Source organism: Chlorocebus sabaeus, chromosome 1 (genome assembly GCF_047675955.1).
Source record: "Chlorocebus sabaeus isolate Y175 chromosome 1, mChlSab1.0.hap1, whole genome shotgun sequence".
In the NCBI taxonomy this organism is placed as follows: Eukaryota; Metazoa; Chordata; class Mammalia; order Primates; family Cercopithecidae; genus Chlorocebus; species Chlorocebus sabaeus.
Genome location: NC_132904.1, coordinates 122,899,062 through 122,921,693, shown reverse-complemented (window position 1 = coordinate 122,921,693; position 22,632 = coordinate 122,899,062). Strand labels below are relative to the sequence as shown.

General features: G+C 41.4%; 1 long non-coding RNA gene across 1 annotated transcript in view; it reads right to left on the bottom strand.

Moving 5' to 3' along the window:
* Positions 1-297: 297 nt before the first annotated feature.
* The window catches only part of LOC140711765 (uncharacterized), a 34,074-nt gene continuing 11,739 nt past the window's right edge, over positions 298-22,632 (bottom strand). The window contains exons 2-3 of the long non-coding RNA XR_012093057.1: positions 2,988-3,168; positions 298-2,324 (exon numbers count right to left, since the gene is read on the bottom strand). This is a non-coding gene — a long non-coding RNA (uncharacterized lncRNA). The remainder of the gene's footprint in view (positions 2,325-2,987; positions 3,169-22,632) is intronic.

The window sequence follows — 22,632 nt, the reverse complement described above, 5'->3', positions numbered from 1 at the left end:
CTGTTGCTTCCTCCTATTAGCTCTGCTAAGATGCACCCAAAGAAAAGAAAATACAAGTGCATACAATTAGCAATGGAAATTATTAATAGGAGCAAGAGATTCAATCCATTCTACAAGTAATTCTGTAGTGATTTTGGTAATTGATAGTAATTAAACACTAATTAATTCATTTCCTAACTAATGTATTTACTTTATTTATGGGTATTCACTTTAATTACACTTGTTTGCATTCCTTGGGTTAAGTAATACAAATTTACTCTCTTTTCTGAAAATATTTATTTGGGCTTCTTTAAGTCATTCTTTGAGAATGTGTGAGAACAAAGACTAATTGCTTCAAATTGCAGCTAAGCACATTGATTTCTCACTTTGGAATGTGGAGCTAATGAAAAGTGAAGCTTTTCTGACTTCTCAGTTGGGCCTTATCTTCTTTCCCCTCATTCTGGTCCAGCTGTCTGGCAAACAGTCTCTCTGTTTTGTTCAGAAAAGATCTGGGAATAAGTTGCATGTGGACCTGAAACATCAGGGAATAACAGCCCCAGATTTGGGCCTCACTTGCAATAAGCAGGATGAACCCAGAGAGACACGGCAGACATGTGTCTGTTCTTTGGGTTGAGTGGTCACTAGATATCTCAGTAAGACTCCCAGGACTGGAAGCAAAGCGCTGAAGGCCACCCAGCTTTCTTATCTCTCCCTATTGGCCGTGTGGTCTGTCTTCAGACACTGCTCCTGAAGGGCACTCTCTTGATATTTCACCTCTGAGCAGCTCCAGCTCTTAGAAATCCTTCCTCACACTGAGCCTAAATCTATCACTTTAAGATGATCTTCCTCCCTGCCCAGCCCCACCCCGACCTGCTCTACTCATAGGGCCACAGAGACTAAGTCCAATCTCTAATCCAAAGACCAGCCTGTATGACACCTCACAATTTACATGGTGGCACCAGGCACTCCAATTTGTTTAAGTATTCTCATGTAGAACGTTTTATTCCACAGCATCCTGTTTGCTGAAGGAACTCCAGTCTATTTTCATCCTCCCTAAAAGATGTGACGGGTTATGATCTGACTATCACAACGAAAAATAGAAATGACCTCTTTCAGTCAAGACGCTGTATTTCCATTAATGACTGCATTAACTTGGGTTGTTCATATAACAATAACTTATTTGAATTTTTGGCAATAGGCAGTGTGATGAGCATTCCTGAGATGTGTTATGAATGATGGGTAAGTCAAAAGTATAAAAGAGACTCTAGGTTACAGAAAAAGTTTAGAAATTCTAGCTTGGACATCAGCTCTACACAAAGAAGTTTCTCCATTTGGCCCATTTGGCCTTCCTTTTTTTAAAAAAAAATTGAAATATTTAATTGATAAATAAAGATAGATTTTATCCAAGGTGTACAATGTGATGATTTGATATACATATACATTGTGTAAAGAATGCCACCATCAAATTAATTACACATCTCTCATCACCCATACTGTACAGTAGAGTGCCAGAACTTGTTCATCTTATAACTTAAAGTTTGTACCCTTTAAGCAACATCTCCTCAATTATCCCAAGCCCCTGACAACCACTATTCTCCTCTCTGCTTCTATGAGTTTGACTTTTTTAGATTTCACATGTAAGTGAGATGGTGTGGTTTTTGTCTTCCTGTTTCTAGCTTATTTCACTTAGTATGATGTCCTCTGGGTTCATTAATGTCTTCAGAAATGACAAGATTTCCTTCCTTTTTATGTCTGTATAATATTCCACTGTATATATGTACCATGATTCCTTATCCGTTCATTTGTTGATGGACACTTCGATTGCTCACATATCTTGGCTATTACAAAAAATGATGCAAGGAATATGGGGTGCAAATACCTATTTGAGACACTGACTTCATTTCCTTTGATTATGTGTCCAGAAGACCGATTGATGGAACATTTGGCAGTTTTATTTTTAATTTTTTGAAATTCCTTCATAGTGCCTTTTATAATGGCTTTACCAACTTACATTCCCACCAAGAGTTTGCCACTATTGTATTTTCTCCTTACCCTCACCAACACTTCTTTCTTGTCTACTTGATAACAGCCATCCTAAATAGCATGAGGTGATATTTCATTGTGGTTTGGACTCACATTTCCCTGATTATAAGTGAGGTTGAGCATAATTTGTTTTATACAAATTATGTTCCACCTCAGACTGCCCAGGAGCAACATTGGTCAGGGGCCAACAACAGGCAGAAAACCTGCAGGATGAGGGTGGAAAATATGCCTACAGCCACGATGGTTCTTTTGGCAGCAATGTTGTCCTTTCATTGTGCAAGACTCCAATTCTCCCCTTCATCCTGGGAAGAGAAGGAAGACAAGGTAAGAGAGCAGTGACTGAAACAAGAAGGGACAGGAAAATTGGGGTGGGTCTGTCTTCTGGGAAGTCCTGAGATGAATGTCTGTGAAACATACATGACAATGATAAAAGAGGAAATCTCATATGTACTTAATATCTACACCTCAGGGGCCTCCCCATAATGCCAAGTTCACGTGCATCATTTTTTTTTTTCACTATGGAGTAGTGAAAAAAATTGGTCTGGATGAAGAGACAATGAGAAATGAAGGCTCTGCAGCAGGCTCATTGTTCATTCACCAGCCTCTGTAGCCACTGGGGTCCTTCCATCTGATGCCAGAGACTTACCAGAGGAAGGGAGTGGAAGTCCAGGGAAGGCGAAGTCAGAGGCTTGGGCCAGGAACTGTCCAGCCAGGAAAGTGCTGACTCAGCCCTCACCTCTGAGCACCGAGGGTCCATGGAAGTTGCTGCCAGGACCTAACCTCTGGAAATACACCTTTCCAAGGTAGGCAGGAGGTGGTGGAAATAGTCACACAACCAAATTATTACAGAATCATTATTGAAGTTTAACCTGCTAAGAGTTCTGTTGGAGAATGGAGTGGGCCACAGTGATGTAAGAAAGACCCATTCTAGGCCTAGGGAAACACGTGCTCTTGGTAGAGGATACCTGGATACACAAAGGAACAGGATGACAGGAGTGATCATAATTTCCTTCCATGGTTGATGGAGCTTCTTCTCCAGCTCCATTCGGATGATAGCCCTTGACTTCCAATTTCCTTATTATTGTTTGGCCCCATAGAAATTACTTCCATTCTATAAAATAATTCCTGCCTGGCTATCTTTTGAAGCTGCACGAGGAAGGATTTTCTACTATGTAGAAGTGAATGTAGCAGTAATATAGATGTGTCTGCATTTTAATAAAAAATTGTGTGTGTGTGTGCACAGATACACAAATGTGTGTGGTTTGGTCTTATCAGCATTCAGTGTAGAATTTTCATCTGCTAATCAGTTAAGGATCCAGAAAAGTAGTTTTTGATAGAAGAATTCCATTACTAGCCAGCCGTCTGTGAAATACTGTACCTGTTCCATAAAGACAGGCCTGTTTTCATCCCTTACACACACACACACACACACTCTGTCTCTCTCATGTCACCTGGGTATGCCACAAGGGAAATCAGCTAAGAATTCATGACAAAGTCCCTGAAGAGGGAAAAAAATCAAGGTTCTTTGAATTTAGTTTTTTTATGAACTGGAATGAGATTTCAGGACCAGAATCTTTAACATGTTGTTTTATAATTAAAGAAGGAAGGCAGGAAGGCAGGCAAGGTGAGGAGAGGGAGGGAAGGGAAAGGGAGGGAGGAAAAATGGGAGGAAGGGAGGACTCTTGCAGTCACAGAGGAGTGTGCCTCATTCAATAACTGTTAAATGAAAAATAATAATTACGGGAATAAGGTGCGCATGAGCAACACATAAGCCAAATCATCTCATCCTCTTTGCCTCTCTCATCGTCTTTGGAGGAGTGGCATTTAAATATTGACTGGAGTTACATCCCCTGAGCCACTCCTCACTGGGATTGGGTTCTGAGAGTGTAATGTTAACTAAACTTTAAGGAAATGAGAGCCTGAAATAGAAGTGAAATAAAATGCAATATAATGGAGAAAAATGATGAGACACTATTAAGAATTAAGTCCATTATCCTATTTGTTGCTAATGAAGATTCTTTGCCTTGGTTTCTTGTCCCAAATTAGTTCCTCTCCACATTCAGTATGAGTTGTGTATTTGACTAAATTTAGGTAAGGGGATTCCAAACCCAGAAAAATAAGCAGTACACAGCCCATCCTATTTAAAAAGAATAATTCAGATGGGTAATAAAGTGCCATCTCCCCCATTCGGTATAGTATATGCTGGAACAAACTAAATAATCTGACCAGGCTTCTGCTCAAAATGCATTTCATAGTCAAGAGGCTAATTACTAAAAGGCCCTCATTGACATGAGGAAGAACTGGAGCAAAGCAAGTCACCTAGTAACTCCACACCTATTGAAAGACACGAGGCCTAAAATGAAGCAAGATTAGCTAAACACACCACACAGAATCAAATCAAGGTTCAGAATCCAAGTTCAGGGTTTAAGGAATCAAAATAACAATCAAGAAAACGTTTTGTTGGATATCCATTTGTTCTGATATATGATGATTCTTTTTATTGCTGTCTCCTGATTGACAACTTCATCTCATTTCTTTTCTAGTCCCTACTTATATAATACCTTCCCCCTCAAAACACTCAGATATACACCCACAGACATGCATGTGCTTGTGCCCATGTAAACATACCATCTTCATGCACAAAACCAGCTGTTTCTCTTCGTGTATTGCTCTTCTATCCATGTTTGACACTATTAATCATCCTCCCCTCCTTGGTTACTGAGACACTATTGCCCTTCTGTTTTCTTCCAACTGTGTGGAATTGAATACACAGTAATCTTAATATGTGTGAATTTTAGTCTAAATTGTGTGTGTGTGTGTGTGTGTTCGTGCTCAGGCTAGTGAGAGACAATATATAGATGTGTTTCTACCTCTTTGTTCTCTTTCCTCTTTTCCCTCATCCTGAACATAGATATTTAACTCTACCAGTCCTTTAATCCTTCCTCTGTAACTTTTCTCATAACAAGGCATTCACTTTTAAGACTTCCATTAGCCCCTCTATAAATACGATCATCAAATTTAACTTCAGTTCTGAAATCAGTCCCGAGTGCCACTTCCAAATGTTCAATTCTTTGCTGAAGTTTTCCATCTAAATGTTCCCACCAGCACGGTAAATTCAAAGCATGCCAAACTAAAGTCACCTTTCATCCTTTACCCCAATCAAAAAAGAAATAAGCTTTCCAGGCTGTGTTCCTTCTATGTGTCATGACATCTCCATCATCTCAAGCCCCAAACGCTTGTCATCATCTTTCCCTTTTTTGAGCTTTGTCAATGTTGGGTCTTTCATATTTCCTTTGCCTACCTCTGCCACTACCCTAATTCACACAATCCTTAGTCATCATCTGGATTACTGTAATAGCCTCTAAACTGCTTTTGATGCCTTTAGTCTTCTACATCTCTAATTCGTTTTACAGATCCCTACAGAGTGATCTTCCTAAAGCACTACTCTGATTAGCTTATTCATCTATCTCAAAAACGTCCCATCTCCTGTTACTCTAGGTCCAAAATTTAAGCTTCCTGAATTTGAACCCAGAGTTCCCCACAATCTAACATAGACAGATTACATCTCTCACCATCCCTTCACCCAGCCCAGGTGTTTTGGCCAGACTGAACTGCTTGCCATTCACCGTATATCAGCATTTCCAGTTAGGTGCCATTGTCCTTCAGGTTCACTCAACCTGGAAAGTAGTGTCCGTTTCCACAGGTTCAAATCTTTTGCTCAAATTCCATCTACTCTTAGGAGTTATCCCTCATATCCAGCTGAAAGCAAGGTTATATCCCTCTGCTCTCATTGTATTTATTCCTTTCCTGACCCTAATCATTTTCTTGTTTTTTCAACTTTTATTTTAGATTAAGTGGGTACATGTGCAGGTTTTTTACCTGGACATATTGAGTGATGCTGAGGTTTGGGGTACAAATGATCCCATTACCCAGGTACCACGCATAGTACCCACTAGTTAGTTTTTCAACCTTCTGTCCATCTTGCCCTCCCCCTTCTCATAGTCCCCAATTTCTGTTGTTGCCACATTTGTGTCCATGGGTACCCAATGTTTAGCTCCTTCTGATAAGGGAGAATACGTGTATTTGGTTTCCTGTTTCTGCATTAATTCACTTAGGATAATAACCTCCAGTTGCATCCATGTTGCTGCAAAGGATGTGGTTTCATTTTTTATGTCTGCATAGTATTCCATGGTGTGTATGCACCATATTTTCCTTATCCAGTACATCATCGATTGGCTCCTAGGTTGATTTCATGACTTTGCTATTGTGAGTAGTGTGGTGATGAACATATAAGTGCATGTGTCTTTTTGGTATAAATAATTGTATTCTTTTGGATACATACTCAGTAATGGGATTGCTGAGTCAAATGTTTGTTCTGTTTTAAGTTCTTTGAGAAATCTCCAAACTGCTTTTCACCGTGGTTGAACTAATTTACATTCCCACTAACAATGTATAAGCATTCCCTTTTCTCTACTGACTCACCAGGATCTATTGTTTTTAGATCTTTTTTTTTTTTTTTTTTTTTTTGAGATAGATCTTGCTCTGTCACCCAGGCTGAGTGCAGCACCATGAACATGGCTTACTGCAGCCTTGACCCTCCTGGCCTCAAGCAACTTTCCTGTCTCAGTCTCTTGTGTAGCTTGGACTATAGGCATGTGCCACCACACCTGGCTATATTTTTTGGTCAATTTTTATATATTTTTTCTTTTATTGGAAAGATTAAGTCTCATCATGTTGCCAAGGGTGGTTTTGAACTTCTGGAATCAGGTGACCCTCCTGCCTCTGCCTCCCAAAGTGCTGGGTTTATAGGCATGAGCCACTGCACTTGGCCTTGACTTTTCAATAATAGCCATTCTGACTGGTATGAAATAACATCTCATTGTGATTTTGATTTGTGTTCCTCTGATGATTAGTGCTATACAGCACTTTTTTCATATGTTTCTCAACCACTTGCATGTTTTCTTTTGAGAAGTGTCTGTTTATGTCATTTGCCCATTTTTCCATGATGTTATTTCTTTTGTTTTGTTTTGTTTTGTTTTGCTTGTTGAATTAAGTTCCTTATAGATTCAGGATGTTAGACCTTTGTCAGATGCATAGCCTGCAGGTATTTTCTCTCATTCTTTAGGTTGTCTGTTTATTCTGTTAATAGTTTCTCTTGGTGCGCAGAAGTTCTTTTGTTTAATTGGGTACCACTTGTCAATTTTTGTTTTCATTGGAATTACTTTTGAGGACTTAAACTCTTTCCCAAGGCCAATGTCTAGAATGGTGTTTCCTAGGTTTTCTTTTAGGATTCTCATAGTTTGAGGTCTTACGTTTAAATCTTTAATCCATCATGTGTTGATTTTTGTAGATGGTGAAAAGTAAGGGTCCAGTTTCATTTTTTTGTATATGCCTAGCCAGCTATCCCAGCACCATTTATTGAGTGTCTCCTAAAAAAGGAGAGTCTTTTTCTTACTGTTTATTTTTGTTAAAAACAGATTGATGTAGGTGTGTGACTTTATTTCCAAGTTCTCTCTTCTGTTTCATTGGTCTATGTGTCTGTTTTTGTACCAGTGTTATGCTGTTTTAATTACCGTAGCTTTATAGTATAGTTTGAAGTAGACTAATACGATGCCTCTGGCTTTGTTCTTTTTACTCAGGGTTGCTTTGGCTATTCAGGCTCTTTTCTTGGTTCCATATCAATTTTAGGATAGTTTTTTTCTAGTGCTGTAGAAAACAGCATTAGTAGTTTGATAGGAATAGCATTGCATCTGTATTTCACTTTGGGCAGGATGTCCATTTTAATGATACTGATTCTTCCAATTCATGAACATGGAATGTAATGTTTTTCCATTTGTTTGTGTCATCTATGATTTATTTCAGCAGTGTTATGGATATTTTATCTCCTTGATTAGTTACATTTCTAGGTATTTTACTTTTTGTGTGGCTATTGTAAATTACATTGCATTCTTGATTTGGTTTTCATCTTGAATGTTATTGACGTATAGACATGCTACTGATTTTTGTACATGGATTTTGTATCCTGAAACTTTATTGATGGCATTTATTAGTTCCTGGAGGTTTTTGGCAAAGTCTTCAGGGTTTTCCAGGTATAGGATTATATCATCCATGAGGAGAGATAGCTTGACTTCTTTTTCTTATTTGGATGCCTTTTATTTCTTTCTCTTGCCTGATTGCTCTGGCTAGCACTTCCAGTACTATGTTGAATAGGAGTGGTGAAATAGGCATCCTTGTCTTGTTCCAGTTCTCAAGGGGAATGCTTCCAGGTTTTGCCCATTCAGTACAATGTTGGCTGTGGGTTTTTCATTGATGGTTCTTATTATGGTGAGGTAAATTTCTTCAATGTCTCGTTTCTTGAGGGTTTTTATCATGATGGGATGCTGGATTTTATTGAGAGTTTTCTCCATATCTATTGAGATGATCATATGGTTTTTGTTTTTAATTCTGTTTATTTAGTGAATCACACTTATTGATTTATGTTTATTGAACTGACCTTGAATACCAGGAATAAAGCCTACTTGATCATGGTAAATTAACTTCTTGGTATGTTGTTGAATTCAGTTTGCTAGTATTTTGTTGATCATATCTACATCCATGTTCATCAGGGATATTGTAGTTTTTTTTTGTTGTTGTTGTTTCTTTTCCAGGTTTTGGTATCAGGGTGATGTTAGCTTTATAGAATTAGGGTGGAGCACCTCCTTATTGATTTCTTGAAATAGTTGCAGTAGAATTGGTACCAGATTTTCTTTCTATGTCTGGTAGAATTAGGCTATAAATCCATCTGGTCCAAGACTTTTCACTGGTAGGTTTTTAAATACTGATTCAATTTTGGAACTCCATGTTAATCTGTTCAATGTTTTAATTTATTCCTGATTCCATCTTGGGAGAGTATGTGTTTCCAGGAATTTATTGATTTCCTCTAGATTTTTTAATCTATCTGCTTAGAGATGTTCATAGGACTCTCTGAGAATCTTTAGTATGTCCGTAAGATCAGTTGTATTATCACCTTTATGTTTCCAGTTGTGCTTATTTGGATCTTCTCTCCTTTTTTCTTTGTTAATCATTTTCTTTGTTAATCTATTTCTTTGTTAATCTTTTTTCTTTGTTAATCTTTTTTCTTTGTTAGTCTATTAGTCTAGTGGTTTGGCTTATCTTTAAAAAAAAAAAGTAACTTTTGGTTTCACTAATTTTCCTTGCTAGCTTTGGAGTTAGTTTGTTCTTGTTTTTCCAGTGTCTCTAGGTGTGATGTTAGATTGTTAATTTGAGATTTTTCTAGTTTTTTGAAGTAGGCACTTATTCTTCTTTCCAAACTGCATTTGCTGCATCCCAGAGATTTTGGTTTGTTGTGTCTCTGTTTTTATTTATTTCAAAGTTTTTGTAAATTTCTATCTTAATTATATTGTTTACCTAAAAGTTATTCAGGAGTAAGTTGTTTAATTTCCAGATACTTGTATAGTTTTGAGAGATATTCTTGGTATTGGTTTCTATTTTTATTCCACTGTGGTCCACGAGTAGAGTTGGTGTGATTTTTTTATTTTTTGAGACTGCTTTATGGCCAAGCCTGTAGTCAACTTGCAGTATGTTCTGTGTGCAGATGAGAGAAATATATATTCTGTGGTTGATGGGTGGAGTATTCTGTAGGTGTCTATTACGTCCAACTGATCAAGTGTCAAGTTTAGAATTTCTTTGTTAGTTTCTTGTCTCAATAATATGTCTAAAGCTGTCAGCAGGGTGTTGAAGTCTCCCACTATTATTGTGTGGCTATCTAAGTCTTTTCGTAAGTCTATAAGTTTTTTATATTCTATTTTTTATTTCAGTAGTTTTGGGGGAACAGGTGGTGTTTGGTTGCATGAATAAGTTCTTTAGTGGTGATTTCTGAGATTTTCAGGCACCCATCACCCACACAGTGTATACTGTACCCAGTGTGTAGTGTTTTATCTCTTACCCTCTCCTCTCCTTTCCCCGAAGCCCCCAAAGTCCACTGTGTCATTCTTATGCCTTCACGTCCTCAGAGCTTAGCTCCCAATTATGAGTGAGAACATATAATGTTTGGTTTTCCATTCCTGAGTTACGTCACTTAAAATAATAGTCTCTAATTCCATCCATCTTGCCATGAATGCCATTATTTTGTTTCTTTTTTATGGCTGAGTAGTATTTCATGGTGTGTGTGTGTGTGTGTCACATTTTCTTTATCCATGCTTTGATTGATGGGCATTAGGGCTGGTTCCATATTTTTGCAATTGCAAATTGTGCTACTATAAACATGCATGTGCAAGTATCTTTTTCATATAATGACTTCTTTTCCTCTGGTTAAATAGATACCCAGTAGTGGGATTGCTGGATCAAATGGTAGAATTACTTTTGGTTCTTTAAGGAATCTCCACACCATTTTCCACAGTGGTTATACTAGTTTACTTTGACATCAACAGTGTAAAAGTGTTCCTTTTCACCACACACACACCAACATCTACTATTTTTTATTTTTTGATTATGGCCATTCTTGCAGGAGTGAGGTGGTATCGCATTATAGTTTTGATTTGCATTTCCCTTATAATTAGTGATGTTGGGCATTTTTCCATATGCTTCTTGGCCATTTATATATCTTCTTTTGATAATTATTTATTCATGCCCTTAGCCTGCTATTTGGTAGGACCCTTTGGTGTTGTTTCTTGCTAATTTATCTGAGTTCTTTGTAGATCTGGAAATTAGTCCTTCGTTGGATGTATAGATTGTGAAGATTTTTCTCCCACTCTTTGGGTTGTCTGTTAACTCTGCTGATACTTTTGCCGTGCAGGAGCTTTTTAGTTTAATTAAGCTCCACCTATTTATCTTTGTTTTTGTTGCATTTACTTTTGTGATCTTGGTCATGAAGTCTTTACCTAAGCCAATGTCTAGAAGGTTTTTTTTGACGTTATCTTCTAGAATTTTTATGGTTTCAGGTCTTAGATTTAAGTCTTTGATCCAGCTTGAGTTGATTATTGTATAAGTGAGAGATGAGGATCCAGTTTTATTCTTCTATATGTGACTTGCCAACTATCCGAGCACTATTTATTGAATAGGGTGTCCTTTTCCCACTTTATGTTTTTGTTTGCTTTGTCAAAGATTAATTGGCTGTGTTTGGCTTTATTTCTGGGTTCTCTATTCTGTTCCATTGGTCTATGTGCCTGTTTTTATACCAGTACCATGCTGTTTTGGTGACTATGGCCTTATAGTAGAGTTTGAAGTCTGGTAATGTGATGCCTCTAGGTTTTTTTCTTTTTGTTTAGTCTTGTTTTGGCTATGCAGGATTTTTTTGGTTCCATATAAATTTTAGGATTTTTTTCCTAGTTCTGTGAAGAATCATGGTGGTATTTTGATGGGAATTGCATTTAATTTGTAGATTTATTTTGGCAGTACTGTATGGTCCTTTTCACAATATTAATTCTATTCATCCAAGAGCATAGGATGTGTTTCCATTTGTTTGTATTGTCTATGATTTCTTTCAGCAGTGTTTTGTATATTCCTTCTAGAGGTCTTTCACCTCCTTGGTTAGGTATATTCCTAAGCTTTTTTGTTTTTGTTTTTTGGTGGGTTTTTATTTACAACTATTATAAAAGGGGTCAAGTTCTTGATTTGATTCTCAGCTTGGTTGTTAATGGGGTATAGCAGAGCTACTGTTCCGTGTACATTAATTTTGTATCCTAAAACTTTGCTGAATTCATTTACCAGTTCTAGAAGTTTTATGGATGAGTCATTAATATTTTCTGGGTATACAAACATATCATCAGCAAACAGCAACAGTTTGACTTCCTCTTTACTAATTTGGGTACTCTGTATTTCATTCTCTTGTCTGATTGCTCTGGCTAAGTCTTCCAGTAATATATTGAATAGAAGTGGTGAAAGTGAGCATCCTTGTCTTGTCCCAGTTCTCAGGGGGAATGTTTTCAACTTTTCCCTGTTCAGTATAGTGTTGGTTGTGGGTTTGCCACAGATGTCTGTTATTACCTTAAGGTATGTCCCTTCTATGCTGATTTTGCTGAGGGTTTTAATCAGAAAGGGAGGCTAGATTTTGTCAGATTCTTTTTCTGCATCTATTGGGATGATCATGTGATTTTTTGTTTTTAATTCTGCTTATGTGGCATATCATATTTATTGACTTGCAGATGTTAAACCATTCCTGCATCACTGGTATGAAACCCAATTGATCGTGGTGGATTTTCTTTTTGATATGCTGTTGGATTCAGTTAACTAGTATTTTGTTGAGGATTTTGTATCTATGTTCTTTAAAGATATAGGTCTGTAGTTTTCTTTTTTTGTTATGTCCTTCCCTGGTTTTCTCTACCCTATGGAATAGTGTCAATAGGATTGGTACTAATTCTTCTTTGAATGTCTGATAGAATTTAACTGTGAATCCGTCTGGTCCTGGACTTCTTTTGTTGGCAATTTTTTAATTACGATTTCAATTTTGCTGCTTATTGTTGGTCTGTTCCGACTTTTTACATATTCCTGGTTTAATCTAGGATGGTTGTATATTTCCAGGAGTTTATCCATCTCCTCTAGGTTTTGTAGTTCATGTACATAAAGGTGTTCATGGTAGCCTTGAATAATCTTTTGTATTTTGGTGGTATCAGTAGTAATATCTCTTCTTTCATTTTTAATTGAATTTATTTGAGTCTTCTCTCTTCTTTTCTTGGTTAATCTCACTAATAGTCTACCAATTTTATTTATCTTTTCAAAGAACCACCTCTTTGTATTTAAAAAAAAAAAATGTGAATGCTCCAATATTGGGTACATATATATTTGGAATAGTTATGTGTTCTTGTTAAATGTAACCATTTATCATTATGGGTCCCTGATCTCACTGTCCTTTTTTAATGTGGTTGCTTTAAAGGCTGTTTTATCTGATATAAGAATAGACCCCTGGTAATTTTTTTTTTTCTTTTTGCATGATAGAGCTTTCTTCAACCCTTACTTTGAGCCTGTGGGTGTCAGTACTTGTGAAATGGCTGTCCTGAAGACAGCAGATGAACAGGTCATGTTTTTTTAGCCAACTTGCCACTCTGTGCCTTTTGAATTAGGTGTTTAGACCGTTTACCTTCAAGGTTAATGTTGATATGTGAGGTTTTGGTCTTATAAAGTTATTAACTGATTGCTTTGTAGTTTCTGTTGTGTGGTTTCTTTATAGGGTCTGCAAGCTACGCACTAAGTGTGTTTTTGTGGTAGCAGATTTCTTTTCTTTTTATATTTAGAACTCCCTTAGGGATCTCTTGTTAGACTAGTCTAGTGATAACAAATTCCCTTAGTGCTTGCTTGTCTGGATACACTTTTATTTCTCCAAGAATCAAAAATTCTTGATTGGAATTTCTTTTCCTTAGAAAGCTAAAAATAGGCCTCCCATCTCTCCTGACTTGCAAAGTTTCTGTTGAGAAGTCAATTGTTATCCTGCAGGGGTTCTTTTTCCATGTGATCTGACCTTTATCTGTAGTTGCCTTTCAGATTTTTTCCTTTAGCATTAACCTGGTGACTATATGCCTTAGCGATGTTCATTTTGTGTTGCATCTCATAAGTCTTCTCTGGATTTCTTGTATCTAGATGTCTACCTCTCTAGCAAGATTAGGAAAATTTTCTTCAATTATTTTCTCAAATATGTTTTCAAGGTTATTTGCTTTTTCTCCTTCTCTCTCAAAGATTTTGTTTTAAAAAAATTCTCTGTATTTTTGTCTGGCTGAGTTAGTTCAAAAGACTGGTCTTCAAGGTCTGAAATTCTTTCTTCTGCTTAGTCCTTTCTATTGATAAAGCTTTACATTGTATTTCAAAATTCCTTGAGTTTTTCTATTCCAGAAGCTCTGATTGATTTTTCACATGTTTATCTCTTCTTTCCTTTGCTGTATTGCTTTGGAAGTTTCTTTGTGTTGATTTTCAACCTTGTCTTGTATCTCATTGATCTTTCTTGCAATCTATGCTTTGAATTGTTTATCTGTCATTTCTGAATTTCCATTTGGTTTGGGACCATTGCTGGAGAGATAGATAGTGTGATTCTTTGGTGGTGTTACTACATTCAGAGTTTTCATGATGCCCGAATTCTTGCACTGGCTTCTTCTCATCTATAGATACTGGTACTTCTAATTTTTGTAATTATTTTTCTGCAGATAGGATTTTTTTCTTTTTCTTTCTTTCCCTAGAGTATTTTTTTTTTTCCTTCCTTTTCCTTTCCCCCCCTCCTAGGGGGTGTGACTGTAGAGAAGGCTGGGTAGGGTCTTTTGGCTTTGCTTCTATAGCCCTATGTATTTCTTTTGGCAGGTTTTGTATTGGGCTATGCCATTTAGCCTATAAACCAATATACGGCACTTATAGATATGAGCCTGCTATGGCCGATATGACTGGGGATATACTTTATTCTTGTTTTCTGACAGAAGATCTCTGTTGCCTCTGGGCTGTCTCATGGAATGCACAGTGGTCTGAGTCCCCTGCTCAACCCCAGGGAGGGCAGGGACCACAAAAGACAGGGCCAGACTGGGCAGATCCACCTACATCAGGTCTCTTGATGGCAGGCACAAGCACCAGCACTGAGGGAGAATTCAGTGGGTGGCCACCAAGCGCCTAGAGGTGTACCTATGCATGGAGCTGAGAAACCTCCTCAGCACCAAGGTCTCTGCATGGGGATGGGGGCAGCCTAAACCCCATGAGAGTAGGTGATCCAGATGCCTGGAGATCTGCCTGGGCATGGAGCACAGAGGGCCCCTGCAGCAAGATCTCTGCACTGAAGGGTTGGAGCAACTCAGGCTGCTGATGTAGTCAAGCAGATGTTTCAAATGCCTGGAGATCTGCCTGGATGTGGAGCAGAGAGAGACACCCTACCCTATACCAAGATCACCACACAGGAAGGGAAGGATGGGTCAGGCTGCTGTTCTAGGTGAGGGGGTGCTTCAAATGCCTGGAGATCTGCCTGGGCATAGGGCAGAGAAAGTCCTGCTGCACCGTGATCCATGCCCAGGAATGGTAGAGTGGTTCAGGCTGCTGGTCCAAGCAAGTGGGTGCTCCAAATGCCTGGAGATCTGCCTGAGGGTGAGGTGGAGAGGGCCCCATGCACCATGATCTTAGGGGAGTAGGCTGGGACACCTAGCAATGTCACATGCAGACTGGTTCCAGGTTGCCAAACTGGCCCTGGCTGCAAGTCACACCACCCAGGAGAAACTGCAACTCTAGTAGCTCTCCTCCTACCCCCAGTTGCTATAGGAGAAGAGGACAACTCTAGCACCTACTGCTGAAGCACCTTCCACAGTTCTGGCTGTGGAGCCTCCTATCCTACTAAAGAGCAGGTGGTCCGATCTCTGGCCCGAGACTAAAATGCCTGCATGACCATGCTGCTAGGTCACCAAAGAATGACTGACTTGTTATGCTCCTGGATTAAAAATGGCATCCTGCTCTCAGTCCCGCTCTGGAAAAATGCCTGCAGCTTTTCCCAGTGTCTTTCCCTCACAGCCTCTCCAAGCCTCTCCCCAAGTTAGTTCCAGGGCTTGGAAGAAACAAAAGTGCCCCCCCAACCCCTTAGCCTGGGTTCCTTGGATCCCCAGCGGGAAGGTGAGTCACAGACGGAGGCTCTTTTCCTCTCTTGTGTACTAGGCTTCACCCACTTTTATCAGCCAGTCACTTTTATTTTGGGGGCTGTTTGCCAGTGCTCTCCTCCCTGGGATCTGGGATGTCCTTCATGATTCCAGTGGATTCTCATTTTCTGTCTTGAATTAAAGCTCACCTGGCTGATCTTTATGTACTTTCTTGCTATTTCCAAGTGGCTGAGGCATGCTAAAAGCCTCCAAACCACAACCTTGGGAGGAAAAAAACCTCAACTTTGTATGAAAGTTGCATGGTATTATCTCATCCCCTTTAGGAGACTGAACGCCCTTGAAAGCAGAGCCTGTATCTGTATGTGACACACAACACTTGAACACATTAGTGCTTAATATGTACTGAATGAGCACATACTAACGCATGCATGGACTCATATACTTGTATGAATACCATACCTTGCTCACTAAACATACAGGCATTCATGGAGACAAAAGCATAAATAAATCACCATATAAATCAATCACTTAACCATGCATTTACAATGTGCTCATGGTAAGAGCTGTGCATTTGTAACTGCATGCCCATGTGTATTCATGCTTGAAAAAAAAGAAAAATGAACCCTTTGAACAAATGGGCAATGACTCTCTCTCTCTCTCTGAGTGCTTCAAGTCATCCTAACACGGGCGCCTGTATGAAAGAAAATGAAAACCCTGGTGTTGCTCTGAAAAGGCCAGGTCAGATGAAAGAGCTGCTGGGACTGGAAGAAATCCATATGCACTGGCTACATCTGAGGACTGGGGCCAAGACAGGCTGCCACTGATGGGGTAAAGAAACCCAAGCTAAGAATGTGCTTAGAGGAAAGAGATTTAACTACAGACAATTCCAGAATGACTCTAAATGGCAAACATCCTCCCAAATATACAGCAAACAACAGTGACATGGCTGACGTGTACAGCTGTGTGTGTGTGTGTGTGTGTGTGTGTGTGTATTCAGGGTGGAGAGGAATACGAGAATGAATGAATGAATGAATTCAGGGCACCCTGATAAATTCCCCCAGGGATCAAATCCAAAGCATCTGCTTCTAAGAGATAAACAGAAAGCTCTGCTCCTCAGAGGCATGGCCAGTGGCTGAACACAGAGCTAATCTCCTCTGCACTGGGTCCCAGGCACCGCGGCAAATGTGTGTCAAAAAAAAAAAAAAAAAAAAAAAAAATGGAGGGAAAAAAGAGAATCTCACTAAAGGCAGTTATGTGAATTCAAATACTCTTTGCAGTTTGGATGAAAGCAACCAAAATTGATGTTGTTTCAAAAAGACTAGAGGCGCCAGAGCAGAGAAATAGATTAATTTTGGCTGTGGAGATGAAGAGGACTCCCTGGCTAACAGGGTGGGGCCCGGCCAGCTGCCAATGAGCATGAAAATGCTGCGCTTTTTCCAAGTACTATGTGCTCCTCCGTGTGCTTTCCCATTTATTGTGTCGTTTGATCTTCCAAGCACCAAGGTGAGTAAGCAGTACCAGGGTTGTTACTCCTCTGCCATGGAATTTAGCCGGTGCCCAATATCCCCCCAGCCTGGAATCCATCTCCATTATGACCAGTCTGTGACTTCAGGGCAGTGCTTCTCAAGCTTTTATGTAAACATCACCTGGAGTATGCACATATTAAAATTCAGATTCCAACTCCACAAGTGTGGGATAGGGCCTAGGATTCTGCATTCTAACATGCTCCCAAATGAGCCCCTTGTAGGTGTGGAATCATGTAGCTTTGGACACCATATCCATGAGCGCTGGGTTTCCATAAGAGTCAGGTTATAAGCTCTTCATTTGGCCAGACATTTTTTAAGCTACTAAAATCCTAGGCCAGATGTCACAAGTAGATTCCAGTCAGGACTGAGTGGTCTTTAGCTCCCAGATGCATAATCAACTGCAGGAGACACCTTGCCAATCCCAACTTAGGACCCTGGAAAAGTCCCAGCCCCTTTCTGGATTTCCATTTCTCCATTTGTACAAAATCAAAGCACATCCTCTCCTAGGCCCCACATGAAGAAGCCCACAGAGGATTTCTTGTTTGGATTTATTTGGCTGTGATGAAGCCCCCCAAAAGGTCCTGGAACACTGAAACTCCACAGAGAGTTCATTCCCATCAACATACAAGGAAAACGTGAAGAACCTCAACATACTCCATCACCATGTTTGTCCCCCATCCAGGGTGGGAGAACAGGCACGTTACCACCATCCAGTCTTTCCCAAGAATGACGGAATGCCAAAGGAGGATCTTACTCGGCATCCCAGAGCAAGGTAAAGATCAATCCCAATGCCCTGATTTGTGACCCTACACAATAGCATTAAGAGTACAGAGAAGGTCCACTCCAGACCCTGTTTGCCTGGGTATCACTAGGGAAGGCTGCAGAACAGCAAAGCTTTGCTGCCTGATCCTTCCTCTGGAAGCTTCATCCCAGAGGGGCACCCACTAGGTGCCAGCCGGAGCTCTCCTGTATGAGGTGTCTGTCAACCCCTGCTGGGAGGTGTCCCCCAGTCTGGAGGCACAGAGATCGGGGTCTACTTGAGAAGGCAGTCTGTCCCTTAGCAGAGCTCAAGTGCGGTGCTGGGAGATGGGCTCAAAACCACGATGAGATATCATCTCATGCCAGTTAGAATGGCAATCATTAAAAAGTCAGGAAACAACAGATTCTAGAGAGGATGTGGAGAAATAGGAACACTTCTACACTGTTGGTGGGAGTGTAAATTAGTTCAACCCATTGTGGAAGACAGTGTGGTGATTCCTTAAGGATCTAGAACCAGAAATACCAATTGACCCAGCAATCCCATTACTGAGTATATACCCAAAGGATTATACATCATCCTACTATAAAGACACATGGCACATGTATGTTTATTGCAGCACTATTCACAATAGCAAAGGCTTGGAACCAACCCAAATCCCCATCAATGATAGACTGGATAAAGAAAATGTAGTACATATACACCATGAAATACTATGCACCATACAAAATGATTAGTTCATGTCCTTTGCAGGGACATGGATGAAGATAGAAGCCATCATTCGCAGCAAACTAACACAAGAACAGAAAACCAAACACTGCATGTTCTTACTCATAAGTGGGAGTTGAACAATGAGAACACATGGACACAGGGAGGGAAACATCACACACTGGGGCCTGTCAGCTGATGGGGGACTAGGGGAGGGATAGCACTAGGAGAAATGCCTAATATAGATGATAGGTTGATGGGTGCAGCCAACCACGATGGCATGTGTACAGTTGTATAACAAACCTTCATATTATTCACATGTATCCAAGAACTTAAGTATAATTTTTTAAGAAAGAAGAGTACAGAGGAAAGGCCAGTTCCCTTCTAGCCCCCGACTGACTAAGCACAATGCTTGCATTCCACATTAAAGCATGTTCTACTAAGTCCTTTTCACCCTCAGAAATGTCTTTCTCCAACTATACACATTCCTGGGAGGACTGTTTAATACCTTTGAACCTTAATCATTAACAAGATCAAGGGAATTTATGTATTAGATTTCTTGTAACAACCAGCTGACACAAAGGCACTTCCAGAACAGGGTGAGGGACAGGCACAAGCAGTAAGAATGGACCCCTAAAAGCACCCATGAGAAGTCACCAAAGACTACCATTGCCTGCTTCTCTGCTTTGCATAAAACCAGACCTGTTTCTACGTTTCCACCAATACCGCCCGAGAAGCCCTGAGTTTCCGGATGGTCTTCAGAATTCACAAAGGTGCCCTGTCCAGACACAGCCTTTCTTCTGCCCCGCCCCACCCATGATAAGGATGAGCTATGCTTGTTCCAGCTGTGCAGGAGACTCCCTGCTGTTTCAAAGCACGTGGCTTGGGGATGAGGAGATGCAGTTCCCTGATGCCGCGGCTCAGCACTGCACAGGCACCCCTCATGCAGCCTGTTCTCAGCGGGCCCACTGAGAAGACAAAGAAGGAGAACTCCAACATCCTGATTCCCCACTCCAGGGCCCACTGCCTTGGCCTCAGAGCCAGCCCCAGATGCCCTTCAGAGACTGCGAACCTCCAGGAAAAATTAAATCCTCACAAAACACCCTTTAATTTTATCCACTTGCCTTAATGAAGGTTCCGGTATTAATGACCTCGGAGGCTTTTTGTCTGACAGTTCTGCTAGTAACTAAACCCTGTGCTATTTCCCCCGCCCAACAGCCTGAAATCTCAAGCGTCGCCTCTAATCTTATTTTCTATTTCTGGGCTATATTGCATTAGCACCTTTTTATTTCTCCTGGCATGTTTGACAGTGAGTTCAGGCTAGTGAGAATCATCTCTTTGTGCTGGCAAATAGGGATTGCATCGGCTGTTTGAGAATAATGACTTATAGTTAAAATTACCCCCAGGATGTCATAATTACATGGTTGCAGCCTTCTTCTTTGACAAGTTGGAGAGGCGGAGTTCAGGTGGCCTACGGGAAGTTGCTTGGGGTGGAGGAGAAAGATGGATAAACAAAAGTGTACCCAGAGCGCCCAGGAAGCTTGAGGACCTAGAACAGAGGCTGAGGCTGTGGCATGCTGTGAGCAGGCAGGAAGGAGCTATTCAGCCCTATCTGCCCACCTCCTGCACACACACACGCACACACTCGCACACGCACGCACACGCACGCACACGGGTGCACATGCACACACTCACACGCACGCACACACGCACACACACGCACACGCACACACACGCACACACACACTCCTTCTGCCCACCCAGAGTTAAAATGAAAGGGCCACCACACTAGCTTCACTGAGGGTGGCATGATTTTCAGGATCCCCCAGACTCCCCAAAACCATGAACGTCACACCCTATGGGCTTTACTGCAGCATCTGAAATTTACAAATGAAACATCGCTTTGACCTAACTCATTAAACAAAAGGTCTCCGCGAAGCCAAGCATTATTTGGGAGATTTGGGAGGGGTTTCATCATTAACATTAACAGTCGGTTAGGTTAACTCATGGTATTCTGAGACCAGTGTTTTCACGTTGGCTTTTAGGAGTGAAATAAACATTCTTTTCTGTGAACCGCATGGCAGAAGACAGTGGGTACATGGCACTGCGGACGAAACTCTGCCCACTCAGCTCCCACCCCACCCCACCCCACCCCGGGCACTTCCAATGGGGGAGGCTGCTGGGGTTCTGGCCTGACAGCCATGCTGTCTAAGCTTGTAGCAGGGCACGGTGGGAGAGCTATGGAATTGATGAGTTTTGATATCCAGAGACTAGGAAAGGCAAATGTTGAAACACTGATTCCTGTGAAGGTAGGAGGAGGTCAAAGGGCAAGGCCCTGCCACCTGCCAGGATGATGAAGGTTGTGGGCCAACGGGGAAATGGTGAAGGGTCAAGAAGCAACTAGCGATAAGACCAGAAATGAGAGAAGCATACCCTAGGAGGGGACAAATCACACCAAGGGGCCGGGACAGCCTAGTGGCTGTGAACGTGGCCTTTGGCTCCATCACCCGAGTGATGGAATGAGACCGCATCGACCCAAGTGTTGGCGGGCAGATTACTTAACTTCTCTGTGACTTGGTTGCATCATTTCTAAAATGAGAAGGATCTCATCACCTAAATGTGTTAGTACAGGTGAAGTGCTGAAAACAGTGGGGCCCGTGGCTTGCCCTTAATAAGCAAATGATATTAATATTATTTTCATGTAGCTGTTATTGTTAGAACTTTTCCCCCAGACCCCCAATTTTTATCTTGCTCCTCTCCCTTGGAAGTCTCCAAAATGCTGCATCAGCCCCTGAGGAAGGGAGACAGGGGAATATTCCAGGGGAGATAGGGAAGCTGAATTGGTTGAGTGCCAAGGAGCCACCGTGAGGCGTGAATGAGGGGATCCCAGGTATTCATCTGTCAGGAAGGTAAGTAGGAGCCGTGAGGGGCACTAGGAAGTGAGGTGGGGGCACATGGGAAAGAGGATTTTTTTTTTTTTTTTTTTTTTGAGACGGAGTCTCTTCTGTCGCCCAGGCTGGAGTGCAGTGGCCGGATCTCAGCTCACTGCAAGCTCCGCCTCCCGGGTTTGCGCCATTCTCCTGCCTCAGCCTCCCGAGTAGCTGGGATTACAGGCGCCCGCCACCTCGCCCGGCTAGTTTTTTGTATTTTTTAGTAGAGACGGGGTTTCACTGTGTTAGCCAGGATGGTCTCGATCTCCTGACCTCATGATCCGCCTGTCTCGGCCTCCCAAAGTGCTGGGATTACAGGCTTGAGACACCTCGCCTGGCTGGGAAAGAGGATTTTTTAAGCACAACTTCTAATCTGTGTAATTACTGCTGTTGGGCCAAAGCACAAGTCGGGAGGAACCTTGTACCCCATATTTTTCTTCTTGTTGTTGTTTTTGTCTCCATTAGAGAGACCTTGAGACCTCCCTCAGGTTTTGAAACAAAATTACATTTTTTTCCTGCACAGGGCCGACTCAGCATGCAGGAATGAGTCTGCATCACAGCCTCCCAGGATCGTCAATTGAGGCTCCAGCAGACACAAGTGTGCATCAGGCTCTTTTTGCAAATGACACTAATTAATGTGGGGATTGATGAAAAAGCAAATGCACTTCGGCTCCTTGATTAAAATCCTAAATGTTCTCCCAGACAACCCCGTATTTCCACATGGGCTTTGGCAGCCGCTTGTGCTGGGACAGCTGTCTGACAAAAGAAGCACCTCACATGGTCCGCAGTCTCCACGCCAGGCCTGTCACTCCAGCTAACCCATCACCTAAGGACCTGGCCCACATGGTCCGCAGTCTCCACGCCATCCGCAGTCTCCACGCCAGGCCTGTCACTCCAGCTAACCCATCACCTAAGGACCTGGCCCACATGGTCCGCAGTCTCCACGCCATCCGCAGTCTCCACGCCAGGTCTGTCACTCCAGCTAACCCATCACCTAAGGACCTGGCCCACATGGTCCGCAGTCTCCACGCCATCCGCAGTCTCCACGCCAGGTCTGTCACTCCAGCTAACCCGCCACCTAAGGACCTGGCCCACGTTTCAGCTGGTCTCAGATCATGGAGGGTGCAGCTACAATCAGCACAGAG